Source organism: Rousettus aegyptiacus, unplaced genomic scaffold (genome assembly GCF_014176215.1).
Source record: "Rousettus aegyptiacus isolate mRouAeg1 unplaced genomic scaffold, mRouAeg1.p scaffold_m13_p_15, whole genome shotgun sequence".
NCBI classification, from domain to species: Eukaryota; Metazoa; Chordata; class Mammalia; order Chiroptera; family Pteropodidae; genus Rousettus; species Rousettus aegyptiacus.
Window position 1 is genome coordinate 5,533,396 of NW_023416290.1, and position 12,944 is coordinate 5,546,339.

A 12,944-nucleotide genomic window follows, 5' to 3' on the forward strand; every position below is an offset into this window, starting at 1 on the left:
TTCCGATCATTATCCCCCTTCTTCCCTGGGGATAATATCCATGTATTATGTAAAAAGCATGTTGATTTTTTTAGTTTTTGAAATTAAATAAAGGGAAACATATTCAATATATTCTTCTGTGATTTGTTTCGTTCACTCGATTTTGTTTCTAAGACTCAGCCACGTCGAAAGTGAGCTCCTAGTTCATTCATTCCTACTACAGTATACTACCCCATTGTATGAAAGAAAGTACTGCTGTGTCTGTTTACCACTGACGACATTGGGGCTGCCTGATTTCTGCTCTCGGTGTTGCTGCATCTGACTCTTCATGTACACGTGCAAGAGCGCGACAGAACAATCAGCTAGGAAAACAACCGCTGGCCCGAGGCGCTGCTCACATCTTCGAAGTTCATCACAATTAGTAAAGTATAAATTATTTTCTATACTATGCATTTATAGGAGTATTGTTAAATTTTCGTTTATTTCCTACTTTTTTCTCAATATAGCCCTACTGTTATCTAAATCAAACTTAAAAAAAATTACCTATTTCTTTAATATAGTCATTCATTCAACAAATATGTATCGGGGCACCCATTAGGTAGGTATCAGGTACTATGTGAGAAGCTAAACTATTCTTAACTTTTTATAACCTCACAGCGACGGTTATTTAGCGTCTGAATGCTTCCTCGATGCTCAACACCGCCGCTCACTCACTGGTCTTCAGAAGGTTTTAGGAACCAGAGCGAGAGCGCGAGGGAAAACGTGCCTGCCATGCGGGACATTGAAGTGTCCTCAAGCAATCACTCATCGCCTCGCTCTCGTGTGATAACAAACACCTTTAAATCGTCACTCGAAACATGTTTTTTCAAAAGTAAAATCACTTAAATAATAATGTGAAAAAAGAACACACAGATTCTAAATGTTTAAAGCGGACTTGTGTCTTGCTTTAAAAATAAGTCATCGCATTTCTCTCTCACGCTATCCTGACCCCCTGGCCTGGAAATGCCTCTGGACGATGGAGTTTTAATAAGTGACTTTAATACTCCAAAGCATTCAAACAAACATTAACACAGTTGGATCAGTGTCAGGAACTTCCACAGACTTACACAATCACTTTCACTTCCCATTCACTCTTTTTACTTTATATCCTTTTATCTTCCAATACATAAAAATTGCAAAAATGGAAAAACTGCAACTCCACGATACTACTAAGCTTCAAATCGTGGCTATAATTTGGGTGTCCCAGAGAGAAAACATTTATTGCTGTCACACCCTAACAAATAAAAGCTGCTTAATGACTATGCAGGAAAGCCTGTGTAGGCGGAATTTTCTGTGCTCACTTCCTGGTTCAGAGGCATTAGAGAGAATATAAAAGAATCACCTGAATCATTTAAAGGACATTTGGTCATAAGGTGAGCAGAAGATTTAATTTACAAGAACAGCTATGAAAATAGCTCGGTTCTTTAAAACTTATTGTTCTCATTACCTGCCTTAAATAAAAAATATGTTTTCAAAATCATGCTCATTAATACATGGTAAAGCTCAAGATTTGTGTTTGGGGTGTTCATGGGTGCTGTGCTTACCTAAACTATTTACATGAACTCTACATGAAACTTAGTGCCAAGGTGTAGCTTCACTGGGCTCGTTAACATAAATAAACACCTACCTGTCAGTTGACAGTGTGAAGTAATCACAAAGTGCCTTGGGGAACATAACAAGACAAGTGAACATAACAAGACTAGGACGACTTGACAGCATGGGCGAAACCCACGAATGGAAGTAAAGGTGTTTATAGCCAAATAGTAATAATGGTCAAATGTCAACTATATCTCAGTAACAAACAGTGATAATAATAAAAGTTTAACCATTTAGGAACATATTTGTGTGAACTAATAGTTACATAGTTTCATTTACAACAAATTCACACAGAAAGAAAGGGCATTATTGAAGGCAGATGGAACTTAAGTTTCACCATAAATGAGTTTTTAGACTTAACTCTGTTACCGCCTTCCTAAGTTACTTATTCTCTCTCTTTTATATGATGGATACAATATTCTTAGCAATTTACAATATTGAATATTTCTACTGGTATTTTAAATAGATTTTAAACCTTAACAGAGAAAATACTCGCTAAACATATGTATCTTCTATAATCCAGTAATTCGACTCGGGAATATAGTCAGCAGAAATGAGGACTCAGGTCCAACAAAAGACAGTAAGACATGTTCGAGGCAGCTTTATTTGTAATAGTCCCAAACATGAAAGTAACTCAAATGTCTTTCTACAATAGAGTTGGTAAATTAATTATTATATATTCATCCAACGTCAAACAACAATGAAGGAGAACAAGCTACTAATACATACACAAACACAGTCAAATAGGCAAATTTAACTTGTGTCAGAGTAGGAGCCCAATAGTATTTTGGGGGGAACTGGTAATACTCTATTTTAGGTGGCAATGGTTACATTTTACATGTGCAAAATTTGGGGTATATGGTTAAAAATAGCTACAACTCAATGAAAAAAATTCTTCAGTTAAAAACAAACATCAGTATGTATCAAAAGCTAGAAAAGACTAACTCATTGACTTACTAATTTAACTCTAGAAATTAATATTAGAGAAATAATGTTTTTAAAAGCTATATTCATGCACAGACATCCATTACAAAATTATGACTAGGAAACAATTAAAATAACCTGTACAACAACAGGAAAATGGTTAAGTAGGTTGTGTTATTTCAATTTACTGAAAATTTTATGTGATATTACAAAGATAATTTGTAAAATTACTCTTAAAAGAAAAAATTTTAAATCAATAATCAGTGAAAAATTCCAAAAATTAAGTGAATAAACGTAAAACAGAGGCATGCCCACAAACACACATATAAAAGAGACTGGGCAAAAATGTACAGAAAGGAAGCATGTTTGGACCAAATAGTGGGTAATTTAATTTTTATTTAAGAAAATTCCTCAAACGTTGTTATAATTCTGCTCTGATCATTAAGCACAGGTATAAATATATTGAGAGTTTCAAGAACTAATTAATATGAAATATGACTAAAGGGAAGATCTAACAAAAAGAAGAGGGGTTATACTTTTGGACAAAGTCCATGGCATAAAAGAAACATGGGGAAAGCCAAGAGCTCTGAATTATGTGAAGTGAAAAACTTCTAGATGAAAAATTCAAATAGATGTGTATTGGGGTATAAACTCATAGAACAGGAGGTCAAGGAAGGATGTATCATGCTTTAAAAGGACAAGTTAAGGCAGCTAAACCTCATAGAGGAGAATAAAATGTAGCAGCTAAGTGTTCTAGAATATCATTGCTGCTAACTAGCTGAGTAACCTCTATCTGTAAATAATAATAATAATAATAATAATAATAATAATAATAAAAAGCCATTGGGTTATTTCGAGGACTAAATTAGGTAATGCAGGTAAAGCATTTAGAGGAATGCCTGCCAATAGTAAGTGCTCAGTAAATACTACCTAATGCAACAAGAAAATAAAAGCTTGCAGAGAATGTAAAGAGGAAAGATTATTTCACTTGATTTTTTCCCTAAGTTTAGCCTTTTAAAAAATTTTAACATCATTACTTTATACTTAGTTTGACAATATTTATCACATCACTCAGAAATTTAACATTAATTTTCCCCAGTATTCATAAAGGCCTGGTTCACACCATTGCAACTTTGTGGAAATTCCATGCGATGTAGTAGTTGTTATAAACATTATTCTTCTATCTAAATAGTTGTATTTATTTCCACATGAGCGTCAAAGCTGGTTTTAAGAGTTGGAACTTGGTGGTGGTATAATGGCCAGAAAAGCTGACATATGACATGGGTGAAGAATGTTGGATTTTGGTTGAGCATTCACTCAACAGAGCGGCTATTCCCGCCTCAGGAAAAGCCTATCGTCTTGACCTCGACCTTCCTCCCCACTCCTCAAAGCAAAACAGGTAAGACACAAGGCAGAGTCACCAGGGAGCTGTGTCCCCTCACCTCAGGGGCATTTAACGATCTCTCGATTTCTCGTTCTGAAATTCGTCACTTGGTTTTCTCGTTCCTCCCCCTCTCTTGCTCCTTTTTTCTCCAAATGAAACGCAATACCATAATGAATGGAGAGGTAACCTCTTCCCTCCACTACTGACTGCCCAGCCTGCAAACCAAGAAATAAACAAAAACGGTGGTTTCCAGGGTGGGCATCACCAGCCACGGCAGAAGAGGAACGGTGGCGCTCAGGCCCCCCGGATGAGCGCTGTGCTGAGTGCGGGTGGGCGAGCTACGCGGGTCCCGGCAGTGAGCTGGAAAAGCGGCTGTCGGCCCCACCGCCGCTGACCTCCTGAATCAAAAACAAAACCTCCCGGGCGAGGCCCAGGGACCCGCACATCACTTACGGATGCCACGTCCCTGGAAACCGCCTCACTCGTAAACAAGCAGCGGGTCTAGCGACACTATCCACTCGCCCATGTAAACTAACCCTTCAACCCTGTTTATCTTCAGACATAATTAAGAGAGACAGGATAGGTTTCTCGTTCTCATAAATGTGAAAAAAATATATATATGTTTTCCTATAAATTTATTAAAACGTCTTTGAAAATGGTATGGTGATGTAGCTCATCTAAAAAATGAATTCGGAGTTAGAGTGTCACAAAATTAAATCGAAAATCATCCCAGACCATGAGAGTGGGATAGATTGAGTCTCATCGGAATAATGTTTAGATCTGCACTGACCCACGAGGGAGCCACTAGCCGTATGTGGCTTCTGAGAGCCTGAACTGTGACGAGTATGAATTTGAGAAGTGCTACAAGCGTAAAAAATGCACCAGTTTCTGAAGGCTTACTATGCAAGACAAGGTAAACAGCCCATCAATAATGTTTATGTTTATATTAATTATACATTGAAATGATTATACTTTGGATATACTGGATTAAATAAACAGATTATTAAAATTACTTTCCCTCGTTCTTGTCTACTTGCAAGGTGGATAGCTTAAATCTCAAAAAAAGGGACTCGTGGGGCTGATTATCTTCCTATTGCAAAAGTGATGCTTTAGAGTCCTAAATTAGCAGTTAGTGATAATTAGGTCTTAATCCAAACCAAAAAAAAAATATATGAAATATAAGTTTTCGAGTTATGTATAGAATAAAGAACGTGTCAGTCATCTTTTCTTACTTTATTAAATATTTAGCAGCCTGATTTCCTTTCTCCTTTGATCCCTGGTCTTTTGTCCTGTTCCTCTCTGCTATGTCCCCTCGCCGCCTTCCCCCACCCAGCTCCTGCCGCTGAGACCTCCCAGCCAGCTGGTCCAGTGTGATTATCTTCAATCGACAATAATGTGCAAGAGGCAATTCACAAATCACAGGAAACTCCTTGAAACCCTCTCTGTGGAAGTGACATTTAGACTGAGACCCAAAGGCAGAAGATACTCATGTGATGCTGACATGGGAGAAAGTGTTTGAAGGGGTATCAAACGCAAAGGAGAATGGCCTTCGGATGATAAATTATGGCTTTTTTTGCAGAACTAAGACAACTTGGATGTGGCTAGAACCTAGGGAGTCAGGGCTGGGTGCAAGAGGTAAGAGTTAGAGAGACGAGGGCGAGGCCAGAGCACCCAATGCCTCAGAGGCCAGGATAGAGTCGGCTTGATTCCTGGTGCAGTGGGAAACCTCCTGGGAGGGTTCAAGCGGGCGGACAACATGCCTTCATTCACGTGTAAAGGAGATCGCCCTCGAAGAGGACAGTTCGGAGACCGGAGCAGTGCGCAGACTGCTGCAGTCGCCCGGGCGCGTGCAGCTATCGCGGCTGGGGTCACGACGCAGCGGCGGCGGCGGCGAGGACAACGGGAAACGCCACGCGGCTCATCTGAAGGAAATACTGAGAGACCTCCATCTCCCTGACGAATCGGACTGGTGTGTAAGGAAAAGACAGACACGAAAGGCAACCCCTGGCTATTGCGGAAAAAAAAAAAAAAAATTTAAAAATATCTGTTTCCAATATCATAAAAAGAAGTTAACCATCTTTGAGGAAAAAAAGATATTTCCATTTACTAAGCAACTGCCAGGTCTCAGAAAATCATGCTGAGATTTCGTTGTCCAATTTAAGATTCTTGGGAACCCTAGGAAAGTAGGTAGTATTATCCTAGAGCAAAGATGGCCAAATCTAAGCTCAGAGAAGTTACATTACTTACCAAGAGTCACAGTAGCTCAGTCTACCAGTCCCCTCTGCCTTAAATGCTTACACGTGGCACACCACACCAATGCTGATCATTCTCTCTAAATCAATGAACTACCATTCCTAAGCTATGTATTGCAAGATGACTAAAGACAGGACACAGCCAACCTTTCACAATTTTAAAACAGGCTCACGGGAGTGAGCACACCGTTCCAAAGGCCCATGATTTACAATCACATTGTTAGTAAGATTAAAGTGTTTGTAAGAGTGAATCAGGGAGTTTTCACTGCCCTCAGAGTTGTTAGGATTCTACTTGAGAATCTCCGAAACAATCTGTTTAATGCTTGACTTCAAATGCAGAAACTGCCCTTTGTGCCTCGAAGGCCTGTGTGTGGGTCTCTCTCTCTCCACCAGGGGAGAGAGGATGCAGTCATGGACAGCATCCCTCAGAACCAGTCTGACATTTTCGCACTTTCGCCATCAGCTTGAATGGGGCTTTGCTGTATGTCTCCTTCTCCTTAATTCAAGAGATACACAGTTTAGCAGTCTCTGAGTTACTATATATATTCCTGGGTACATTCAACATGTCTTACTCAAACTTCGTTAGGCTTCAGCTCAACTTGGCATTGCTCTTTAACGTCTGATGGTCTCGATGACTCAGACAAATGTACCTGCAGAACTTGCCTCGACTGCGACTTAATCAAAACACTGCACCTTTTAATCAAAGGCCGACATGGGGAAATGGTAGGATGTACACACGTAGCAGACAGTAGAAATAATTATTTTAAATAACAGAACTATCTCTCGATTATTCATGGAATATTCTTCTTTCTGTGTATTATGCAATGACAGCAGATGATATCCTGAAGCCACAACAATTTTTGCCATTTGTCCTAGCCAAAAAGATTGGTCAAAAGGATGTATGCATTATGCCGACAGCCAAGGGTGATGGGGGCGAGTGTTAGAGCATGGGGCAGGAGGAGCTTTGCAGAGGTCAACATAAATGATTTTAGTTTTGGCCGAGTTGATGTATAGCATAAAACAAATATATACTTGAACCATAGGAAGATTTTAACACGTAAGATTGTAACGACACTAAACCACTTTATAGTTACCCTGCTTTTAGGAGCTGAATTGTGCCTCCCTTCCCCTCTGCCCCAAACTTTCTACACTGCGGTCCTAAGCACAAGGAGCTCAGAATGCGGCGGTATTTGGCAATAGGGCCTTCAGAGAGTAATTACAGTAAAATGAGGTCATGTGGGTGGGCCCGAACCTACAAAGACTGGTGTCCTTAAAAGAAGAGATTAGGATACAGACACTCACAGAGGGACCACAAGGAGAAGAGTCCAGGAGGAGGTGGCCATTTACAAGCCATGCCTTTCGAATCGTAAGCCTTGCTTCCCAAAAAGTTTCATTATTAAATTAAGAAACTTTTTCAATGAATTCCTATCCATGACTCCTGAAGAGAAGACAGCAATATATACACATTTGTAATTAACTCAATATCCAAAATGTTTCGATTCATTGGGTTAAAGTAGGTAAAAATTATCAAACTTGATACCATAAGCATCAAGTTTTATTTCATCAAACATGCAACTATTATGAGTTTTATTCCTGATTTGATAAATTAGTTTCAATTAAAAGATCCAGTTCAGTGTTTTACAATCTATTCTAACCTCTCAGAAGGCAAACTACCACATTGTTTATACATGAAATATCAGATAAGTTATTTTATCCTAATAGATACTCAAGCGAGTCCAGTGAAATCATTCACATGCTTTATATAAATAACTGACAGCACACACACACAAAAAATTAGAAAAATAAAATTATCTTATTTCATTTTAAAAGATATCGTGAAAACTGAAATGAGATTAATTGAGTAACGCCTTTATACTGAAGTTATTAGAAGAGGAAGCTACATGCTCAGGAGCTGAACGGCCTCAGTGAGCACCGAACGCTCGCACTGACTAATGGTCTCAACTCGGCGTTTAACCTCTGTGCCTTGGTTTGCTCATCTGCACAATGGAGCTGGTAGCAGTTTATATCTTAGAGAGTTAGTGTAAGGATCAAACGATTTATGTGAAGCGCCGAGTGCCTAGCACACACGAAGCACTTAATAAATGTTAACTAGTCATGGTAGTCAGAGATAGCAATAGGAGCAGTGTGTGTATATATGTTTATGTACATATGTGCGTATATACACATGTGTATGTGTATATATATACATGTATGTGTGTGCATAAAACCCACAGAAAGAGATGGATATATAAAAATACTAACTTAATAAAGAAGACTCAAGTGAGCGATCTCAGTATTTATTAAGTGCATCTGCCTCGTGCCAGCCTCTGTGCTGGGCACTTTAAATGCCATCTGATCAAAGTCCCACGACACGCCATACCCATGAGCGAGGCGGGCTCAGGTCAGTTGGCTGACGTGGCCAAGTCCCTACAGGTATGAATCACATTTTTTGACTCCAATGCCTCTTCCATTGCCTCAAACTAAGTAATATCAACTTGATGAGAAAGATTTTGCAAATGTTTTAAAAGACGCTCTTGTAATCCGGGGTAATGTGAGAAAATCGCAGATCCCCCTCTAAATTTGTACAAAGACACTGCATAACACTCACCAGCTCTAAAGTGATTTTGAAACGATCGCACAAAAGATATACAATGAATGAATCTCGATATAATTCGCAGTAGAATACGGTACGATGCCGTGAATGTGAAATTCTGGAAAATGTGAACTCATTTGCAGGGGCAGAAAGCTGAGCAGGAGTTGTCTCCGGAGAGGAGGGCCGGGGTGGGGTCCACACAGGAGCCCGAGGGAACTGTCGCTCTGACATCACTGCCTTCGCCTTGGTGACGTTTCCAAAGTACGGACCCGTGACAAAACTTTTTGAATTGTGTTTAAAACACGTGCGGTTTATTGCACGTCAATCGTACGTCCAAAAAAAAAATTTTTTTTTTAAGAATATAAGCACTGACACATACAATGAGGTGGCTGAATTTCAAAGTTATTATGCTCAATGAAAAAAAAGACACAAAAGGCTACACCCTCTACGATTCTGTTTATATGTCATTCTACAAAAGACAGTGCCGGGGAGAAACCGCGTGGGCGGTGGCCTGGGGCGCGGCGGAGGGGCGGAGGGGCTGGCGGATGAAGGGCGTGGGGACGCTTGCTGGGGGTGAGAACACGTGCTCGGTCCTCGTGTGGTGACGCTCGCACACCTGCACACATCTGTCAGACTCACCGACGTGGATTTTACTCAATGCAAATCAGACCTCAATATAATGAGCTCGGTGCCATTATATCTCCATATCAATACATTATAACACCGCTGAATTAAAAATAAAGAATTCATATGTCATCTCTCGTGTAACCCTCTGCTAGGTTTCTAGACTCTTTCTCCAGTACTCAGCATTTGTACTTCTCACAGTGAGTAATAATTATTTTATTCATATCCCCAATCAGACATGAAAACCTTGAGAGAATTGCTTCTCATCATCCCCAATTCAGAATGTAGTTCTTGAAAATTAGGTCCCCAACAAATGCTTTAATTCTATTATTGGTATTTCACGATCCTTCTCCGTTACAATTACTTATTCATTCAGTGAACAAATCCTCATTCAACTTCAGCTAAAAGCCCAACCAAAGAATTGGGCGGGAATAATAAAATCCGTGCCCTCAGGGGGCTAACAGTTAAGCCTGTGAGAACAATCATCAGTCATGTGACCACAATGTGCGATGAAGTCGGTAAGTATCACGACAGAGAAAGGACAAGATACAATTAAATTGTTCCCCTGGGTCAGGAGATCAGGAAAGATTTCAAAGGTGACATGTGAGCAAAGACCTGCAGGATAAGTGGCAGTTGGCTAGAATGATGGAGCAAAGAGATGGAGGTGGTGGCGGCCGATGTTCCAAACAGCAGAAGCGGCACTTTTGCCAGCACAAAGCATTTGAGGAACTGAAAGAGATTCATTCCAGCTGAAGGTTTAAGTGAGGGATCTCAGGCAGGGAACGGTGGAGCTTGGAGTAGAAGTTACGACCAAGTCATGTGGAGCCCAGTGATGTGAAGACACTTGGGCTTCGTGATAACGGTGGTAAGCGGTTAGGAGGTTGTTGTAAATGGAGGAAAAAAGAAAATGTGGTGCTTTTTACAAGCTCAGAATAAGACAGTATTTTGAAATACACCTAATTCCTTTTCTACGTTATTATATTTTTAAAGCCAAATTCTCAAACTCTCCAAGTCAGATATTCCAGGACTGGTTTATATAATTTCCAAATATTAAACTCCAACAGTGAAAAATCCGATTTGCGACATTCGGATGGGCGACATCCTAATCACGTCATTACGGTCTAGTGACGGCAGGAGCATGGTCGGCATGCTGTGGGGACTCAGGAAGGATCCTGGCGATATTTTTCAAATTTAAAGTGAAAACCTCCTGAAGCCAGCAATTCTCCTCTGAGAACCAATATTCCGCAGGACCCCTGCAAAGGTAATGTCCACGTATATTCATGGCATCACTGCTTGTAACGATAAGAAACTGGAAAGTCCACCTGGATATTCTCGGGAATACTGGCTGGCCACATTGGGTAGATACACTGAACAAAAAAAATGAATCTTCATATAGTGACAGAGAAATATTTGAAAGCGTCTAAATAAAAATAAATTTTAGAATGCTGGTCTATGAACCATTACCCAATTGTTTGAAACAGTTAAAGAAAAATCCCTGTGGTTATAAACATGGAGTGACTCAAACCCCATCACCTGTGCAGTGGACCAGGGAAGAGGTTCACTTTACTATAATTTTCGTGTTGCCTTATAAGCAAGTAGTACTTTTTTAGAATTCATAGAAATAACAGAAATTTTCAAAAGAAACAGGGAACTCAAAAATAAATAATTATTATTTGCATGCAGGTGCTAAGGAAAATTAGCCACCCCCAAAGTTAATTCACGCTGCCCATGTGCTTCTAATCACCATCTCCAGAATAAGCAGCTTTGTGACATGTTGACAGACACACTTCAGAAGGGTTGCGCTGCCTTCACCGTGCACGCTGAGAAAAATTCCTCACCTGCAGGCCTATGAGTGGAGCTGAGAAGAAATGGAAGGAGAACCGATTTCCATTCCACTTCGAAAAGTGAAAAATGAGTAGTTACCACCGCCCTCCACCTCTGTCCCCCAAATGGTAGCGGGGAGCTGCCCAACCCCACACTGGGCCACTTCAAAGGCACAGTAACAAGACTTGACTGATAGCGGTGCACAGACGATGAAAGCAGAGGGAGGTGTGGCGAGAGGGTGGGGACAGTGGGATCATCACGCAAAAATGGGGAGAGCCGGAGAGGAAGACTGTTTTAATGGGGAACAACTGCTGGTGAAGAGAGAGAACGTGTAAGTGAGATGAGCAGAAAAGCGGGAGGAAGTAACACAACAAAAACAGGAAACGACGCTCAGCGAGGTGCTGCGTTGTTTCAGGACCTCCCACTAAGGCAGGCCTCTGTGCCCCACAGTCTGGCCCCCTGTCATCTGAGGACTGGCTGGAGACGGCGTGGTGGAGGGCAGCCGCTGACGGTTCCGGGCAAGCCTTGGAAGCTCTGAGTACCTACCAGGTGTGAAGTCGAAGACCTTATCACATGCTGGCTCATCCCGTTAGACCTGGGACGATGACTGCTTAACGAGCACGTTGTTTAAAGCAGCTTCCAAAAGACATTTCTTCTCAGAGGAAGCTAAGTGGTTTAATTCGATATATATATATCAAATTACATATACATATATATGTATATGTATATATGTGTATATATGTGTATATGTGTATATGTGTGTATATATGTGTATATATATACACATATATACACACATATATATGTGTATATACACACACACACATTTATGTACACGTAAGTGAATATATCTATAGTTTTATGTAGTTTTGTAAATATGTATATACATTTAGGTTTTCGTATAGCCTCCCCAGCCACAGGAGACGCCCGCTCCGACAGAAGCTGCGACGAAGCGCAGGCCTTGGGGTGATGCCCCAGGACCCAGGCCCCGGCCACAAAAACTCGGTGGTCCGCAGACATCCAGACGCCCTAGCCTCGCCCCGGGGCACAGAAGACGCCAGCGAAGCCCGGCTGAGACCGGGCAACCACGTGACCCGCCGCCACACGCCAAAGCTTTTCCCTCCCGAGCAAACCCGACTTCTGCTGCTCGCAGCCCGGCCGCGCGGCGCGCATGCCCCGCGGCGCTTCCTTCGTCCCTGCGCCCCGGCCGCGGGAGGCCTCGGGGGGCCTCGGGGGGCCTCGGGCGGGGCGCGTCCCGCGCGGGCGCCCCCACCCCCTGCGCCACTCACCTGCGCGCGGCGGCTCCCGCGTGGCACTCAGCGGCGCGGCGGCCGCCGCATCTCGGGGGCGCGGGTCCCCCGCGCGCCCCGCGGCCGCGTCGCGGGCTGCAGCTCGCGTCTCCGGCCCGGGAAGGCGCCGCGGCGGGCGGCGGGCGAGCGGCCGGGCGCGCCGGGCGGGGAGGCCCGGGCCGTGCGGGGTGTTTGTTTGTTTGTTCCCCCCGATCCCTCGCAGAGCCCTCGGACCATATGCCGCGCGGCGAGAATATGGGCTTTGCCCAATGGCGACAAGACAGCGGCCTGACTCTCACGGCCGGATCGATTTACTAAACAAACTGAGACGTGGGTGGGGACGTTAAACAGTAACCAGCAGCCGGGATGGAACCGAAAGCGGCGGGGCCGGGCGGCCGGCGGCCCAGCCCCGGCCTCCGCGACCGCGGGGCCTCCCAGGG

General features: G+C 42.5%; 1 protein-coding gene across 1 annotated transcript in view; it reads right to left on the reverse strand.

Moving 5' to 3' along the window:
* HNF4G (hepatocyte nuclear factor 4 gamma) overlaps nt 1–12,522 on the reverse strand; it is an 83,509-nt gene extending 70,987 nt beyond the window's left edge. Inside the window, exon 1 of the mRNA XM_016153683.2 lies at nt 12,505–12,522. The gene's annotated coding sequence lies outside the window, so the exon portion shown is untranslated. The remainder of the gene's footprint in view (nt 1–12,504) is intronic.
* Between the last annotated feature and the right edge of the window lie 422 nt (nt 12,523–12,944).